The 20475-nt window shown below is 37.1% G+C and overlaps 1 protein-coding gene across 40 annotated transcripts in view; it reads right to left on the reverse strand.

The window, feature by feature from the left end:
* Positions 1–20475, reverse strand: part of PLEKHA5 (pleckstrin homology domain containing A5) — a 241574-nt gene that overhangs the window by 189228 nt on the left and 31871 nt on the right. The gene's annotated exons all lie outside the window — the stretch shown is intronic.

Genomic DNA, 20475 nt, shown 5'->3' on the forward strand with positions numbered 1-20475 from the left:
AACATTTTTCTTAGGACCATGAAACACCTGCAGTAGAACATAGTAACTTAATTATTATAATATAAAAAGTAAATAATCAAAAAGAATATTTTTAAAAAATAAAACTAAATGGTAATATAACAAGATTATCAACACAGTAATATCCAAGTTTCTTAGGACATTTGACTTTTCTTTTTTAAAGATTTCATTATTATGAGAGAGAGAGAGAGAGAGAGAGAGAAGGGGGGGGGGGCAGAGACACAGGCAGAGGGAGAAGCAGGCTCTATGCAGGGACCCTGATGTAGGACTCCCGGGATCACGCCCTGAGCCGAAGGCAGACGCTCAACCGCTGAGCCACCCAGGCATCCCCAAAACATTTGATTTATCTAAGTCCTCAATATATTAGTAACTTGGGAATATATAATGCATGTACTGAAAGCATTAACCTATCACCTTCACTATGATTTTCTGGTAATCATTTTATGAGTAGCTCAGCAGGAATAAAATATAAACCTACTTAAGAGCCTACTGCTATTAAAAGCTTCTTGTTGCTGGAATAATACCATGCCACTTACTGGCATTTATGCTATTTTAATTTTTCAACTCTTGCTTTAAATGAGATATATTTATAAATCAAATGGGACTTGTATTTGAGTTTACACCGAAGAGTTTCCACCTATGAAATCAACTGAGAGAATTGTGATCAAGACTTCATGTTTACATTGATCAAATTATTAAAAACAAATCCCCTTTCTCCCATTTGAAGAATTATTTCAGGACCATGATGCCTACGCTTATTCATTTTATACTTCTAAAAACCATGTTTAAGAAAAAATTGTCTCAGACACAAATTTTATGTAGGCGAAAAATCATTGCTATAGCAACAGTAGCTTTAGTTTATGAGACTGAAAAGTGAAAAATTCATATTTCCAACACTTGAAACTTAACTGTTTGATTTTTGATGGCTGAGGGGATACGGTGGTAGCTCCTGACCTTTTGTCATTACTATCATCAACTGGATCCCAATGAGACTTGGCCAAACCCCAGGCCTTAAAAGATAAAAACAAAACATATAATGCTTTCTTCAATGATCAGGTTAATTATTTATAAATCAAACATAACACTCTAGGCCATCCCCCACAGGCTGCTTTGCTCCTTTGCCTCATGTTCCAAGAAGCCAAAGGAGTTAGTGAGATAGTGACAGCCTTGAATGGTTGAGTGATGTGTATATCTCTTGCTCAAACAAAAACAAAAACAAAAAAACAAAACACCAGCACCATGCCATTGCTTTGGAGAAAACAAAGCACTGTTCCCAGCTAGCACTGACATTAACTGCCCTTAACTGTGAATGGCTCCAAGAAGCAATATATCTTTTTTCTGAGGATCATTTCCTTACTATTCTGATGGGCAGAGGTTAAAAGTTAGCAACAAAAGGAAATTAAAACATTTTTTCATAAACAGATGGGAAAATGTGAAGGTATGAGGAAATCAGGAGCAACTGTAAAATATTTTCCCCCATTTTAATGTCTACTGTAAAACATATACTCTTGGCACAAGGGGAATGATCATTACTACTAACTTAACCCAAAGCACATGATTCACCAAATATGGTAGAGTAATACAGTGTTCATGTAATTCTGTAATAATATTTTCCTGGTTCTGCCCTTTACTAGCTGTGTGACTATGGAGAATTTATCTAAGCCTCAGATCTGTTATCTGAAAATATAGATAATGATAGTGCTCACAGTTTTTACAAAGATCAAATGGATTAATATACGTAAAGCATGGAGAACTGTTAGTAGCACCTGGTAAACACTTAATGAAAGGAATACATACCTTCATTGCTCTGTTTTGAGTCATTCTAGTAGGGATGCAGTAGACCTAATTATGGTTTTAATTTGCATTTCCCTAAAGTCTATTGATGTTAAGCATCTTTTCATGTATTTATTTGTAATCTGCCTCTCTTGGTGAAGTGACTTTTCAAACCCTTTGCCTATTGGATGGTTTGTCTTCTTAATGTTAAGTTTCTACAGTTCTTTATGTTATTTGGATACAATTTATTTGTCAGATACATGATTTCCAAATATTTTCTCCCATTCAGTTGCTTGTGTTTTCTTTCCATTAACAGTTTTTCACAAAGGAAAAATTTTTAACTTTGACAAAGTTCAATTTATCAATTTTGTTTCTCTTTGTGGCTTATACTTTTGGTATCATTTCTAAGACATCTCTAACTCAAGATCACAGAGAGCATCTTCTATGTTTTCTTCTAGAAGACTTGTAGTTTGAAAATTTAGGTCTATGATCCATTTTTAGAGCTTTTGGAGTTTTCTTCTTAAGTAAGCTCTTTGCCCAATGTGGGGTCTGAACTCACAATCCCAAGATCAAGAGTTGCATGTTCTACTGACTGAGCCAGCCAGGTGCCCCTTTAGTAGATCCTTTTTTTTTTTTTTTTTTGAGTTTTGTATAAAGTATAAAATAGGTCAAAGTTCTTTTTTTTGCACAGAAATGTCCAACTGTCCAGAAGTACTTGTTAAAAAGGCTAAGTTCCCTCCATTTCAGTATATTTTCACCTATGCATTAAAAACAAACAATTGACCATGTATGGGTCTATTTCCAGATTCTATTTGTTATACTGTTTTTGTGGGTTTTTTCTGTCTATCCTTTCTCTAATGCCACACTGTCTTTGATTACTGTCGTTTTGTAATGATTCTTGAAATCTGGCAGTATGAGTCTTCCTACTTTGTTCTTTTTAAAAATAGCCTGGCTATATAAATATAAAATTCACATAAATTTTAGGAATAGCTAATCAAGCTTTCTTAAGCAGGGTAAATTTATACTACAAGTAGCTACGGAATTCAGAGTTAAACAGAGTGTCTCTTCATCCCTATATTAGAAGAAACACTAAAATCTTCCCAGAGGTAGATGAAGGAACTGATAATCTCCACATTTCCCAAATTTTTAATCAAAGTCTTATGACTTTAAATGCTCATTTAAATTCTTATTCCCGGGTGGCTCAGGGGTTGAGCTTCTGCCTTTGGCTCAGGGTGTGATCCTGGGATCCAGGTTCGAGTCCCATATCGCGCTCCTTGCGGGAGGCCTGCTTCTCCTGCCTGTGTCTCTGTCTCTGTGTGTGTGTGTGTGTCATAAATAAATAAAAATCCCTTTAAAAAAAAAATTCTTATTCCCTAAGTCAATTTCTTCTTAACAATCTCAATCCTTTCAGGAATAATGTGACATCACAGTCCTCAGCTGTCAATGAAACTGTTTTTCTCTACCATGTTCCCCTTTAAGTCAAGCCAGGCTGTTTGGGGTTTCTCCCTGGGGTGGGTTAAGGGGAAAGGCTGGGAAAAATATCTCTGTTCTAGTTACTATTCTCATTTTACATGTCAAACTGCAAAAAAATTTTCACTTAAGATTTTACGAACTTCTTGCAACTGTCTTGTTAGACAAACACCAAAGACATCAGAAATCAGCAAAGAGTAACAGACTCTCACTATAAATGAGGGTTTTACAGCTGTGGTTTTGCAGAGTGTATGGGCTGCGGTACAGTCATCCACCCAAGTAATTCAACTACCTTCCCAGTCAGCTAGGGTGCTCACTTTAAACTCAAGTATGTAAGGAAAACAACCAAGTTCCAAACAATTATGTAGACAGAAAGAACTGATGATAAATTACTTATAAAATTGTTACAGGGAGATTTCAATTGTATTTCATGCATAAAGTTACCCATCTGCTTTCACTGGATTTAAAGGCAATATCCCCCTGCAGTTTGTTTACGGCAGGAAAAGGTTCTCTACAACCATACAACTGAAAAATCAAAACCTAAAACACAAAAGAAAGCCATTAAATTACTCATCAAAATCTTTATGGCCAAGTTTAAATTAACCCCTTATAAATACAAATCATGTCACCTATGACAGGTCAGACAGGTTAGCCATCTTCCCATATTCCACTTCAGAGGTTAAGAACAAACCTTAACAATGATTATTCATGTTTCTGACCTGATTTTCCCACAATTTAATTAAGCTAAAGCCAATGACAAAGAGAAAAATGTCACTAGAATATTCTGATTTGCTACCTCACAAGTCTCTTTCATACAATTAAAAAGTTTTTATTTCACTCATTCCTAGGCTTTCAACTCTTATTATTTAGAAATAAAACACTTGCAGAAACTTCAATACCCAAGTATGGGTATGGTACAGGGTTTGTTTTTTAATTTAAGGAGGAAAAAAGAAACATTCCAGATTAGCCAGTCACAAGGAAATTTTTTGGTCATATAGGGAAGATCACACACTTGAATTTTACCAATAAATTAAACGGGGCAAGAGAGGGAGTTTACAACACTGGGATCAGGGTTTCCACTTGATCTTATTTCGTAGTACTTTAATGCAGGGTCAATACATCAGCCACCTTCTAAAATGGTTGGTTCACTGAGGGCTAGAGGTTGCTGGAGAGTTCCACAACAGAAAACACACTATTATAAATGCAGAGTAAATAATGACAAAGTATTACTTCTACATATTCCCTTTACATCCAGTGCTGAACATTCATTTCTGACCTCATACCACTGAGTAAGGAATGAGAAGATTATAAAAGAAAGTTTACAAAAAGAACCGACTTTATTGGGGGATGTTGAAAATGGGAGATGTTATGCATGAGTAGGGGCAAAGGGTATATGGAAAACCTCTGTATCTTTCTCTTAATTTTGCTGTGAACCTAAAATTAAGAAAATAAAGTCTTAAAAAAAAAGAGAGAGAGAGAGTGGAGAAAGAGTTATACAACAAAAGAAAAAGAAGTACAAGTTATCAGTAATGGCCCAGAAAGATGCTCAGTCCAAGCTTTGTCTAAGAGACTGTGCCCTAATTAAATCTTGACCTGATTTTTACCCAGGCCCTTTCTCAGGAGCCACTGACGGCTCTGTAGGAATCAGAAGACAAGAGGTAGGAAGACCTTAATTTTATCAACACATATAAGGTCACCAAAAATTCACTAATGAGTTCTTCAATTTATGTCTTTCCTGGATTTATACATTTTGTTTAACATTTTAATGTTTGTGAAATTGGATTCATCTTAGATTCAATGTGTGCATTTTATGTAGTAGTTTGCTTTTACCCTACAAAAGTCTGTAGTTAAACCACTGGCAGATCTTTCAATCAAAGTATCTCAGAAGGCAATGTGAAACTCCAGTCTACCACTGGTAGTCAGAGGCGGCCAATTTTAACACTGTCAACTGGATGGGTAAAGGTCAGACAGAAGATGCTAGAGGCCCTCCTAGGACAGGACAGGACAGAGAAGGAAGGCTCCAATTCCCTTCAATGTAGTATCAGCGGAAACTAAGTAGTGAAACAACACTAACTTCATTCATCTGTGGTAGCTTTAGTTTACAATCACCCCCCTTTCCTTTTCTTTTTTACACTAGATAATCTTTAAATAGACCTTTACTTAGGTCCAAAGATAAAACTGAAAACTAGTTTAAGTCAGCCTCCTGGGTCTAAAGTAGCTGTATGACATCAGCAAAGTCGCTACACCAAACCCATTATTGATAACTCAATTTTCTTTAAGGGTAAAAACAAGAGAAAGAGAAAACACGCTTTCCAGAACAACTACCAGAATAAAATAAATGAAGCAATTTGTTTTATCTTTGATAAACTAATTCAAAATAATGATTGCACCTTATTATTCACATATCTACTATGTGCCAGTAACTCAAAGTATATTACATTAATCCTGTATACTTTACAGAAAAAGAAACAGAAACTCAAAGAAGTTACATGGCTAGAATCAGGTGTGGGATTCAAAGCCAAGTCGGGATGATTCCAAAGTCTAGCTCTTTCCGGCTCCCCAAGTTGTCTCCAGGATGCTTACTTACTATTTTACAATCATTTACCTTTAACTGAGTTTCTGTTTAGAACAAACACATTCTTACAAGAAATCTCAAAATTTGATCTGATCTACTACTAATATACTCTTTCCCTCATTTGAGAAGCTCCTTCTTACTGTTGTTGTTATATGTAATACAGCATGAAAATCAGAATGTGTGTATATACATGGGCTTGCAGGTATGTGTAAGGGGGAAAGGGAACACATGGGGAGATGAGGAATTTTAAGTAAATTTAATATTAAAGTAACATAAAAGACAGTGATATCAAATTTTTATATCTCTCACCCAAAAGAAATTGTTTAACAGTTATTTCTTTGTAAATCAATGAAATGAACTGCCTTCAATTCAGAGTTTTGGGGTTTCCACAAATACACTTGTCATAGATGATTCGTTTCATCTATGGCATAAATAAGGTATAGCTCACTTTGGTTGTACAAACTCTGAAGTTTATTTTGTATGAGAATAGCCATTTACACATATAAAGAGAATTTTTTTTTCTAACAACAGAATCCAAATACATGATTCCAGTGAAAAGTTAAGTCTCAAAAAACATTACATCAGCCAGAATACTGAAGCAAAATGATGGCCAGGAGATGGTTCCTTCTGTTTATCTACAACAGCTTATATGCTGAAACCAACCTGAAGGTTATCTCCATTCAAAACACACAACTTTAATGGACTGACACTATGGTTCAAAGTAATCAAGAACTTCAGTGGTTGGGTGGGGTGGAGACAATTAATAGAAACTTTCAACTAGAAAGAACTAGTATGAAGCAGTGGTCTCCCCACTAGTTAACTGTGCCATTCTTTTAGACCAGAAGAGTATACAGTGAAATGTGGAATTATTAATGACCACACATAGAACCCATACTACCACGGATGCCTTACAGAAAAATAATGACTAGGAAAATCTCCAGCTACCCAATGAAAGGGAAGGGCCATCTCAAGAGTTGTGTCATTTTCCCCAATAGTATTTAGCTTCCCTGTATAGGGAAGCTGATCTAGGGGTGGAGTTTTTCTGGGGGTTTGTGGCAAAATAGTAAAAGAAATATTAAGAAATCAAGATCTATGGAGTGGAGAAGATCAAAGGTACATGTAGTAGACATTAGTTGGGAAGGCTCACCATCTCACGATTCTCCTGACACTTAGAAGAGCCGCTCAAAACCTGTCTGTGCTATTAAGCTCAAAGAGAAACTGCATTTTCTGAGATAAAAACAGTCCGACTAGCAAATTAATATGATTCAATCTACTACAGATGGCTCTATCTTTCCATCCATCAAGCAAATCAGATTCTCTCTTGGGAATTTGACAATTGTGTGACAATATGGTCACAGCTGTGTCACCCTGATGAAAGCACTCAAGGGAGGGCTCAGAAGCTCCCAATGCTCAAGGCCCTATATTCTTGCTCTGTGCAAAATTTAGCTGTGCAGCAATTCCTTCAAGACTGCAAACTCCAAAAGAGTCCTTTCAGTTTGAGTTAGCTTCTGTTTTTGCAACCAAAGGAACCTTAACAAACATGGTGAGCCTGGGAGGTTAGATGGGTCGTTCCACTAGGCTCTTGAGTTATCCGTCCAACACCTAACTTTTTTCTTTCTGTTGTTCACAAAGTCTGAGCATGATTGCTAACTAAGCAAAATACATCAAGTAAGGAAGAAAGGTTTCTTTTTTCAGAAGATTTAAAATTGTTGCACACATACAGACTTGTTCAAGGCCACATTATGTAAACCGAGAGAGAAAATTATGTTAATACAATGTCTATCAGGATTCAAGGACTTTGGTTATTTTCAATAACTTTAATAATCACACATGTTAAATAAATTAAACTGACATAACGTTTTCACTGGGGAAAAAAAAAAACATAACAACCAGTACTCAAACTTATCATGATCTCAATTCTCACTAAAAACAATCACTTTTAGGTTCAACCAGCGTTTAGCTGGGCAGGTATACTGACTTCCCCCCGAAGCAATATGAGAGAGCACAAAAAGCATAGGAAATAAGAGTCAAATGCAGCCCCATGTAAATCAGATGGTAAACCTATAACTGGGGGCCAGCTAGGACAATGGAGAGGATTTTTCAAATGTAAAAAGCATATCTATCACATTTTCTGAGCCAATAGAAGGGACTTCACCTTTTCCATGATATGTGTTTAATGCTTAGTGATGTCTCCTTTTGTCTGAAGCAATGTGGCTCTCACTGCTTCAAATGGCTCAGAGAACTGATACTTTCCACCTTACTCCAACTTAATCACTATTAAAGACATATTAAAACACGTGGTAAGACTTTTATATATATTCACACAATTCTATATATTGGACAACATCAAAACAACAAATAATGCTATTGGGACAATTAGCCAACAATGTGACAAATAGTAAGACAGGTTCTATGTAAAAACTATTACTCGAGTGCCTGGGTGGCTCAGCAGTTGAGCATCTGACTTTGGCTCAGGTCATGATCCCAGAGTCCTGGGATCGAGTCCCACATCAAGCTCCCTGCAGGGAGCCTACTTCTCCCTCTACCTATGTATCTGCCTCTTTCTCTGTGCATCTCTTATGAAAAAATAAAGCACTGCTTGGTGGATTAGAAATATAAATACCAAGAATAAAAATATAAACCTAAAGAAGGCAATATAGCTATTTTTATAATCTAAGAGTAACTCCAAGTAGGACACCAAATGCAGAAATCAAAAAAGAAACAGACTGATCGATTTTACAATAAAACAAAAATGTCTTTGGAAATAAACAAAAATGACTGTCAAAATACAAATGAAAATCTTACTTAAAAACAATAAAAATGATGAATACACCAAATAAGAATGAACACTGAAAGCAATTAATCTGGAGACCAATATGTGTATCAAAACCTTAAAAATGGGGTTACTTTTCAGCCATCAAATTCTATTGTTAATAATACTACCCTACAAAAACCAATCTTCTTATCAAGTATATTCACTTTACCATGGTTAGTAATGGTCAAAAACCTGAAAGAAACCACCAATATTAGCATGTTAAAATATAATTCACCCCATCCATTCAAAGAGGTGATTTACTGCCATTAAAAAACAGAAAGAGGGGCAGCCCCGGTGGTGCAGCAGTTTAGCGCCGCGTGCAGCCCGGGGTATGATCCTGGAGACCCAGGATCGAGTCCCACATCGGGCTTCCTGCAGGGAGCCTGCTTCTCCCTCTGCCTGTGTCTCTCTCTCTCTCTGAATGAATAAATAAATAAATCTTTAAAAAAATAAAAAATAAAAAACAGAAAGAGATCCACATTCACTGACATGAAAAGAGAGTTACCATGTACTAGTATGCTGGGAGGAGGGAAAAAAAAATCACAAAACAGCAGAAATAATATGCACAACAATGTATACTGGCTATCAAAGTATGTTCTTCCTGGGCACAAAAGCAGACAATATTTCCACCTCTTATCCTTACTCCTAACACTCACACTTTGGTGTGCCTTGTGATGATGGTCTCTGCAACAGAACACAGGCAGAGGTACAACTTTGGAGCTACATGTTGAAGATGTCAGACACAACCCTGGCTCAAGTTCCTGAAAGAATGCAAGGAGTGGTAAGAGGCCCGCACCCAAATCCCAACCTGAACATCGACCCTGGACTATTGTGTGTGAATGAAAAATAAACTCTATTGTGTTTGTGCCATTATATTCGGGGCCTGTATTCACAGTAGCTTGGCCTATTATAGAGGAGAAAACCAGCAGTTTCCCTTCTGAAATGAATCTATATGCACACATATTTTTAAAGGTCTGGAAAAACATGCATCCAAACTTATCTTTATGATATTCAACTGATATTTAATCCTACTGTTGCATGCAGCTGTCAACTATTCTTGTTGCTATACAGTATTTCATTAGATGAACATGTCACAACTTATCTACCTACTACCGATGGGCAATTGGGTAGTTACTAGTTTTTTGCTATTATTTATTATACACACATCCCATGAATGCTCTTGTATACGTCTTTTAGTGAATATATATTCAAATTCCTGTTGAGTATTTACTTAAGAGAGGAACTGAGTCATAGGATATGCACGTGTTCAGTCTTAGTAAATACTAACAAACAGTATTACAAAGTGATGGCACTAATTTGCACTCCTACCAGCAGTACAGGAGAGTTCTAGCTGCTGTATATACTCATCAACACTTTGTATCTTTTCATTGTCCTCATTATGGTGGTAGTCTCATACACTTTTAATTATTCTCAACATAAAACACCTTATTACCTAAAATTAAAGAAGTTTAAATACAGTATACATCTATGGAACAATGCGATTTCAAAACTATACGTAAAATGTGTTTCTTAATGATTTATGATGTCTAGAAAACACTAAAAGAAAATGGGTTGCCACTCTGTAAAATAAATTAGTTACAGACATTTGAAACTTGACCTTCCTCGACTTTTTTTTTTAAAAGATTTTATTTATTTATTCATGAGATACACAGAGAGAGGGAGGTAGAGGCAGAGACACAGGCAGAGGGAGAAGCAGGCTCCATGCAGGGAGCCCGACACGGGACTCGATCCCGGGTCTCCAGGATCACACCCTGGACCAAAGGTGGCACTAAACCACTGAGCCACCCAGGCCACCCGACCTTCCTCGACTTAAAACTATTCATCTGATGGCTGTAATTCCCCTGGAAACATTGCAGGGGCTCTGAATTCAGAGTGCTTGGGCTGGGGTCCTGCTTCCCTGACATATTATGCAGTCTGACCTTTGAGAGGGCTCTAACCTCTCTAACCTGCCAAAGGTCTCTAAGTATGACCTTTGACTTAGAGAAATGGTTTTAAGAGCTTGGATACTGGAAGTAAACTATCTGGGTTCATACCCTGCTCTACAATTTCATAAATCTCTCTGGGCTTTATCCTCATCTCTAAGAAGAGAACATAGAAGTTCCAACAGCTCATGAGACTGAATGAGAAATAAATGGATGGATACATGCGGAACACCCAGAACAGTGCCTGATACGTATGTATTTGCTACTATCACTGTTGCTGTTGCTACGGTCACCACCACCACGACCGCAAGTTTCATATCTAATAGACAAAAAATAAGAAACCAATCAAATTTTGATAAGTCGGACCTCAATTCATCCCAGCTTATTCTCTGAGACTAACAGTTGATTATCTGAGACAAAACAGCCACAGAGCTAGAGTAGCAAGTAACCTTCACTTTCACTTACTTCCAGGTAGACTCAGGGGCCTTTGCAAGGCAAACAGAGAGACAAGCTTCCACCATGAAAATTCCAAATACAAAGCACAAAGATGGTGAAACACAGGTACCATTTTATAACTCACAATTCATTAAAATGACATAAGCAATAGCTTAATGGGTTTTTCTACACTCATGCAAGCCTCTCTAATCTCTTCTCACAGGATGAGCTTTTTGAGACAGAAATGGGATTTTAGAACCCTTCTGCTCTGAAGATAAACAAAAAGGTCTTGAACATGGCCTTCATGGTACTCCTTGGAAAGATCCTGTAACCTACTTTTCCCACCTCTGCTTTAGACTTCTGTCTATACACTCCAGATACACAGGCTTTCCTTCTACAAAGGAAAGTTCTACAAACCCACCATGCTTCCTCTCTCCATGTGGCTTTTTCGCAACTATTTCCTATGCCTGCAATGACCTACCTGCCTTTCCCTCTCTGCCTGGGTAATTTCCATTTACCCTGTAGATCTCGATTCAGTCAACTCCCCCACAGACAACTCTTATGACACTGCATCTCTCTTCACTAAGCTTATCACTAAGCTTTACAGTGATTTGTGGGACAATTGATTTAAGTGCTGTCTCCCTCATTAAAATGAAGACTCCATGAGGACATCTGTGTTTGCTCAACCACAGCAACCTCAGCCGAAGGACACACTACCTAGTGCAAAGTACAAGCCGAATAAACATCTCTTGGTTGACGGAATGAATAAAATGAATGGAAGAAATGAAATAAAAAAACTGTGGAATAACACAGGTCAAACCAATAGAGAAAAGATAGGATTCCAAACCTGAAAAGTGTCAGCAAACTAAGAACCACAAAAACATTATCTCAGCATCAAGACTCAATGTGTCCAGTAGACATGTTTCCAAAGCAAAATTGGCCTTGCTGAATCTTATGTAAGCATGAAGCCAACACCAAAATCAAAACTACTTTCTGCAGTTTCCTAAATCAAATAAGGTATTGCATCTGTTACCACTTTTATCCATTTCATAAGTGAGCTACATTAAGTTCATCCCTTTTGAAAGACACATTCTTTTTTAGCTCTCCTTGGTTCCCAGAAGAATCTGAGATCAAATTACTGTTCCAGGGTTACCCTGAAGAATGCTTTCATCACTGATCTATATGCAAAGTATGGACTGCAAAATGGGAAACAATCCTAAACAGATATAACAATTGGGTGACCAATGAGGTGGGAAAGGTAGTGTTGGTGTGTGAATAGTACCATCTTATTAATGAATACAAAGTAGGTATTATTTGCCTGTATGAATATATGCTAGCAACTTCTTTTACTTTTTATTTTTTGGTAACGGAAAGATAATATACAGAAGAGAAATTTTAAATCCAATGGCTTATTTGATAAATGTTAATTTCATTTAAACACAGTATAAGGTGGACCATATATTAACAGACAAGAGTCACAAAAGGTGACAAATCAAAGGGCAATGGCCCACAAAATTAGAGAAAACTAAAATTATGTTGTTGTGGTCACTACTACTCTCAAAAAGAAGCAACGAAAGAAAAGTGAAATACATAGGTGCTTTTTTTTTCTTTACACCGGTGCTTTTTAAAAAAACATTTAGTTTATCATTATTTATATTCATTAGCTATCAACATGGAAGCCTGATACTAATAAAATCACAGAGGCTACAGAAATCATGATCTGGAACTTTTCCTGGACAGCTGACAGCCTTTGTATAGGCAAAGAGTGTCAAGCTCCTGGATCACAGCCACTACTCAGCTAAGGTATAAAAGGACAAATGTGGGAGGTGGCAAACCATTTTAGGGGTGATAATTAATAATGCATGAAAGTAGAGTACAAACACAAGGATCCTACCCAGGAAAAGATAGCCAAGACACTGAAATGAAAAAGAGGCAAAAGCAGAGACAATGACATAACACTGATCTTTTGCCATTTGGGAATAAAACGTTAGGTACAAGACATTTAGTACCATGATGTGTTTGTGTAACTGCAATAGGTTTCAGTGAGGTCAATAACACAAGGAGTAAGCTAGATAAAATTAAGTTCGTTGTTAAATTTAGGTTAAACTTTCTTCAACCCTGCTCTAATTTGGGAATTTTTTTCCTTTTATGTTTTAGCATTAGAAAAGAACTGTTACTAAAAAAAAAGAAAAAGAAAAGAACTGTTACTATTTTTTTTTTTTTTTGAGCCCACAGATACTTTATTTTAGAAAAAAGAACATTAGGAGAGATTGTATAGTGTTGCATTGAGAATAAGGACTTTGGAACCAGACCCCAACTCTATCACATTTGTGTGACCTTCAGGCAAGTCACTGATCTCTTTGTGTCTCAGTTTCCTTCTATAAATTGTCAAAACCAATCATATCTACTTCATAATTACAAGGATTAAGTGAATTAATATAATTTATAAAAGTGTAAAGACCTAAAGCATGGTATGCCTTACATACGTATGTTAAGTAACTATTTTAATTAGGTTAAGTAGTCTTCTAAAATCCTGTGCCTTAAAATACATGAAAGAGTTTGTTTTTATCCCCATTTGACAGTTGAGGAAACAGATTCAGAGGTTCAAGGACTTGCCCAAAGACATAGCTAATCACGTTAAAGCTGCAACTGAAATCCAAGTCTTTCTGATCCCAAAATTTGCCTTTAAAAAACAAAATTTTTATTAAAAAAATTCAATTATTAACGTATAATGTATTGGTTTCAGAGGTAGAAGTGATTCATCAATCTTATACAATAATACCCAGTGCTGATCACATCACACATTCTCCTTAAGGACATTAAGGATATCACTCAGTTACTCTGTCCCCCCAACCCATTCCCCTCCAGTGACCCTCTGTTTGCTATGATTAAGAGGGTCTTATGGTTTGTCTCCCTCTCCAAAGTCTGTCTTCTTATTTTTTTTTATTTTTATTTTATTTTTATTTTTTAAATTTTTATTTATTTATGATAGTCACACAGAGAGAGAGAGGCAGAGACACAGGCAGAGGGAGAAGCAGGCTCCATGCACCAGGAGCCCAACGTGGGATTCGATCCTGGGTCTCCAGGATCACGCCCTGGGCCAAAGGCAGGCGCCAAACCTCTGCGCCACCCAGGGATCCCTTTTTTTTTTTTTTTTAAAGGGAAAGGACAGGGTCTTATTTTTTTTTAAGATTATTTATTTATTTATTCTTGAGAGATAGAAGGAGAGACAGAGCCAGAGACACAGGCAGAGACAGAGCCAGAGACACAGGCAGAGGGAGAAGCAGGCTCCATGCACTGGGAGCCCGACATGGGATTCGATCCCGGGTCTCCAGGATCGCGCCCTGGGCCAAAGGCAGGCGCCACACCGCTGCGCCACCCAGGGATCCCCCAAAGTCTGTCTTCTTAATCACAAAGTATCTTGTTTCTAAAAATAGCCTTCTTATCTACTGAGTTCAGTGGTCCTTAAATACTCAGCTTAGACATACGAAGACTTTAAAAAGCTAGATCATCTTAATAAAAACTAGGTTTCTGGACGCCTGGGTGGCTCAGCAGTTGAGCATCTGCCTTCGGCTCCGGGCGTGATCCTGGAGTCCAGGGATAGAGTCCCATGCTGGGCTCCTTGCATGGAGCCTGCTTCTCCTGTCTCTGCCTCTCTCTCTCTTCTCTCTGCCTCTCTCTGTGTCTCTCATGAATAAGTAAGTAAAATCTTTAAAAACAAAAAACTAGGTTTCTAAATAGTAGGTATCATAGAGCTTCTGAGACGCACATAGTAGTTTCATATCCCATAAGTACTTCCAAAATCAAACTCACCAACTGAAAAAAACAAAAAAAAAATCACTGCACTAACAAATATCATAACACTAAGTTGGAAATGCTGGGTACCGAAATTTCAGAATACTATTTCTGAAAAGGGTAGAAAGGAATTCTTTTATTTACTTACTTTTTAATTTTACTGGGGGAAGGAGAGATGCTGAGACTTGGGACATAAGACATGTGTCCATATGTGATAAATTTTGAATCCCCAAGATGCCTGTGGAACCTCTAGGCTCACTTCTCCTTATGAAAAGCCAGAGCTGTTGCACCCTCATTTGCTTCAAGATCATGCAAAAGCCTCACCTTGCACAACAGAAAGATAAGCAGGGCCCCCTAACTGGTTTCCTCTAAGCAACTGAGGAGGAGTCCTTTTGTCCTGGCCAGATACTTATTTAGCTGGTGTCAATATAAAGCAGCAAGTTGAGAGTTAAAAATTAATAATATTTGAATCACATTTTTATGTTCAAACAAACCACTTGTGAAAGTGAAATGTGCAAGTAATTAAAATGGGGACATTAAATGTAATTCCCAATACTCCATTCCTTTTTAAAGTAAGTAAGGAAGAGACAGGAAGAGCAATGCAAAAGACAATAAGCCTCTGGTATCCAGAGCATGAAAAATCTCTGGTATTTTGGTGAACAATGGGGCAGCCAGGGTTGGATTTACACTAGATCATCCTGGTTACCCACTTGTTCAGGATGAAATCAAGTTTCTTAGTTACATCTAATTTTCTAGTCTGTAAACTCACACACGCATGGACCAAAGTTGTATTTTTCCTAGGATTCTATCAGAGTGCCTCCAAAAAGCTAACCTTCAACAAATCTTTGCTACTGAAAAGTTACTTAATCTTCCACACTTCTAAATATTTTACAAATTGAAACCACAGTTAAATAATGGTACTTGGGACAATACTAATTAGTTTGCCTTTTATGAACCCTTTTTAAAATGGCTCACAGTGTAACTGTGATATAACTTCACTTCCTAAAGTGGTTTGAATAGTAAAGTGTCTGAAGAAGAGTTTGACCAAAACACACAAAAGTTTTAGAAAATAAAAGACATTACAAGCCACTAGGTGTAGAACTTCCCCAAAGAGGATCCTGCAGAGAATCTGCCCAGTCTTGGTTATAACACAGGCTAAACAGGTATTACAGGTTTCTGGTTTGAACTCTTTTCTATACTCTATACGTCAGACCTCATCTCTGAATATCAAAGATTCTATCGCTAGCAATTTAACACTGATTAAGGATGTGGGTGAATTAAAACACTGTCCAAAGATCTAGAAAAATGATGTCTAGGTTGCATCAGGCATGGGCCATAATGCATGCATGTAACTTTGACTTAAATGTAGGTCAGATACAGTGTAAGTTTCTTATAAAGCAACTAACATGATACTAAATAAGAAAACCAAACCTTACATGATACTTCTTAGCAGATCTGCAACCCATCCATCTGTGGGAACATCATCTTCACCCCGTCAAGAGAAGAATTTTCAGCAATTCCAAAATTGTCTTCAGGAAGCACAGAACAAGGTGATATGAGTTGCAGTTTTTTTGGGGGCGGGGGAGCGTTTGTATGGGGGATGGTTGGTTGTTATTTTTGAGGAGAAAAACAAAGGGGAAAATTGGGAGAAGGGGTCACAGTAGAGTGACAGGAGAACGTGTTTATTTGGGAATACTTCAATTTATGTCACCCACAGGTAAAAACAGAAAAATGGGTTTAAATGGTGGAGAGAAAGATGGCTGGAGATAAAAACTTACGAGTTATCACTAGTGGCTAAAGATTAACAAGAAAAAACAAGATCACTCAGGGAAAGTGACTGTATCAAGAAGACATATGAAGGATGTGAGCAACAGAGGCTACCAGTATTTATGCTTGAAAATGTACCTTCTCAGCAGACTGAGAAGTTGTACTTGAGAATCCTAGAGATGGTAATAAAACCTACTGAGCTAGGTAAATCAGGGGATTTTAGATAGTGGGAAGTGGCATCAAGGAAGAAAGACAGCATAATAGCCACAATGCAAAGGCACCAATGAATCTGGCTACTGAAAATAATGAGAGAAGAGAAGGAAGAAATATCAAGAATAGGACGAAGATAAGTGATGCCTTTTCAGAAAGGTGGAGGCTTGAAAAAAAAAGTTTCTCATGTGAAGAAATGAAACAAAAGGTAAAAAGAGTGATTTTTAAGCAACATCTTAAAGCAACTTTGGGGTGGTTGGGGGATCAACAGCAGAGGTGTAAGAAGAGTTTCTTTCAGATGAAAAGAACAGTCACTCCTTTAAAACAGGGAGAATGGAAGTCAAGTCAGGATAAACTTATATCTCAGGGGGCACCTAGGTGGCTCAGTAATTGAGCATCTGCCTTCCACTCAGGTCGTAATGCTGGGGTCCTGGGATAGAGTCCTGCATCGGGCTCCCCATAGGAAGCCTGCTTCTCCCTCTGCCTATGTCTCTGCCCCTCTCTCTCTCTGTCTCTCATGAATAAATAAATAAAATCTTTAAAAACTCAAAACTGTATCTTGCTTTGGGTGATGTAAGAAAAAAGTTGGAAAAAGAAAGTTCTTAACAGGGAGCCTCACTTTATTCTCTTGAGAGTGGGAACAGGATTGGTTGGCTAACCTCTGCAGAGGTGATTAGTGACCGTAAGGGTCACTGGGTATACTAAAAACTCGGATGAGACTTGAAAAACTGGATATCTGTAAAGGCCCCAAATGGCAGAGTTATTTTATTTTTCCCAAGAGGGCAGAATAGAACAGTTAAGTGGGTAGCCCACAACACAATGACTACACTTAGAATAGAAAACATAAACAAGAAGTCAACCACAGTTTTCCAGGACACTGAAACTCAACTAGCAAAAACCAGCAGAGATAACATTTAGAAGCACAGAGCCTCTACCTCAGACAGTAGAGTAGAAAGATCAAATTCAAATTCTGGGTCCTGGTTAACTAGCTATGATATTGGTCATGCTACTTTTTTATGTCTTCATTTTCTCACCTGTTCACAAAGGGGGTGGGGGTGGTGTGCAGTGTTAATACCTAGCTTCATAAAGTTATTCTGAGTACTCAAGAAGGTAATATATGAAAAGATCCAGCACTGTTTCTGACACGTCATAGGCACTAAATAAATATTAGAGTTCTTTCTTTTCCTGCACAAAATGAAGACATTAGACCAGATCAGAGTCCCACCCCACTGTACAACTATATCTTAGATTTAGTTGTGTTGGTCACACTACACTCTTTGAATTTTGTGAGTTACTTTTCATCACTAACACCAAAACTAATAACGATACCATCTTATATTAGTAAGGTGCTCGGCAGTTTAAAAGTGTTTACTTTCAATTATCTCATTCATTTCTCCTGACAACAAATCTCTGAGGTACACAGAATAGTTAACTGGCATCGATTTGTGTAGAGGAAAGTTGAGAGACAGGGAGATGAAATGATCTGTCCCTAGGTCAGTCTAATGTTCATTTAGTTATCTTTGTTTTGTAAAGTTGCTGACATTCATTAAAAACAACCTGTTCCTGTATAGAAAATAAGCTCCCTTTTTTATTTTTATAAAATTCACTCACTGCTGATTTCATTTACATCTTATTTTGCATTGTGCTTTAATTTGCCAATCATTTCACATGTCTTTCTAAAAAGACACAAATTAAATGCCACCCATAAGTAAGAGAAATATCTAAAATCAAATATAGTATGTAAAAGTACTAGATCAGTGTCTGCTATGGCCTGCATGTCTAAGATTTCCCTACATTCTATTTGTACAGGTATAATTTATTTCATTACAGAGGGACTATAATTTTTAAATGAAGACAGTCTCTAATCTGCTTTGTTCTCGCTAAACAAATAGTATCCCAAGGAATAGGAGGGAATACTGGGACCTGGGGATGGAACTCAGAAAATGCATTAAGTTAGACGGGAGAGATATTACTCTCTATCTTCAATGACCTCTCACAGAAACTTAGCCTTTTCTTCAATTATAAATGCAGACAAGTCACACATCAGGAACACTTCGCATTTTTATCATCAGTAGAATTCAGATATTTTTTGTCATAGTATAGTCATTGCAGATATCCTGAAATATCATTTACACATCAACACTTCAAAAAACTTAGACTCACTTCTAGACTTTATATGATAATAAAGAAGCAGATATTATAGTATCAAAAAATTTGTTTTAAAATGATCATCTATTTCAATTTAATTGGTTGCTTTGCAATCACAAACATGTATGTGTGTGTATATATAACAAATAAAAAGGTTAAGAACTGCTTCAAAGGACGATTAAGACTGCAAAAATTCCCTCCTGGTGCTCTCCTTCAAAGAGATTTCCTCCTTATTTCCTCTTCCCCAGTTCAAACTTCCTTATCCACCTCTTCCACCCTACCTGGCTTCAAGTACAAGGAACCTAGAAAGAGAGAGAGGTTTGCAAAGAGTACAACAGCTAAATGTATGGCTAATTCTGTATCCCTTTTCTCCTCCTCCTCAAATACAGGCACAATAATGTTTATATTTATAGCCCCTAAATTCATTTTCTTTCCCAAACTCTGAAATGCCCTTTGTTGCTCTTTGCTCCCTAAATCCTAACACCCAACATTGGTGCTAAGATGTCTAGGATATCGGTGCCCCTATGAAATACCTTTGAATATTCAAAAACGTATAACCTTTATGGCTATAAAACTGATGGAATATGATCAAAAAAAGAGAAAACAGCCTGGATGGGGTGGGGGGGTGACTGCAGAAGGGAAGTGACTATAGAAAGAGTTTTCATTTCTCATCTTCCTAGCAATTGGAAGGAAAGAAGGAATGAATAAGGAAAACACGTATACATACATTCACACCCGTAGAATCCACCACATGGGCTGTGAAATTGCTTTTGGGAAAGCAGAAGAAAGAAGTGAGACTGTGTCCCTACTGGAAGTGGGCCAGGAAGAAAAGATGCACTGGCTAAGTTGAGAGAACAGTGAAAAGAAGGAGACATGTTGGTTAGTTCTTAGTCGTAGAAGAGTCAGCCAAGCCCTGAGGTCAAGACTAAGAGGTATCCATAGAAGAAGCTCAGATTTGTTCACATTTATATAGGTCTTCTCCCCAGCTTCGACATACACAGAACAAAACTTCCACTAGAGGTGCCACAGCAAGCCACAGGAGGTATCTGCAGAACTTAAGAAGAGAGGTCTCCATCACATTTGCTTAAGAAGTAAAAGGGAAAGCAAACAAGAATCTTTACAAGATTATAATAGAGGGATGTATCTGTCCAAAGTATTGCAAATAAATTACAGTTTTTTAATACTATCGGTACAATACATCATGAGTTGGCTAGTTTGAGGAAAGATTTACTTCCACAATATTGTTTCTATGGTAAAACGTACTACAAGTTCTAAGCAACTGATTTATATAAAGTCTGAGTGCAACTCATGACTAAGAACTAGTGTTATTAATTATCCTCCAAAGTACCAGATAAATGACAAATATAACAGAAAATGAAAAAGTAAAAGTTTAAGAAATGATGAAAACACTGAGACAGTGGTAAATATCTTTAAAAAAATACTTGATATTCGACACAAATTTTAGTTATTTCAATTAATTAAATGTTTAATTTATTTAAATTATTTAAAATTTTAAATTATTAAAC

Source organism: Vulpes vulpes, chromosome 8 (genome assembly GCF_048418805.1).
Source record: "Vulpes vulpes isolate BD-2025 chromosome 8, VulVul3, whole genome shotgun sequence".
NCBI classification, from domain to species: Eukaryota; Metazoa; Chordata; class Mammalia; order Carnivora; family Canidae; genus Vulpes; species Vulpes vulpes.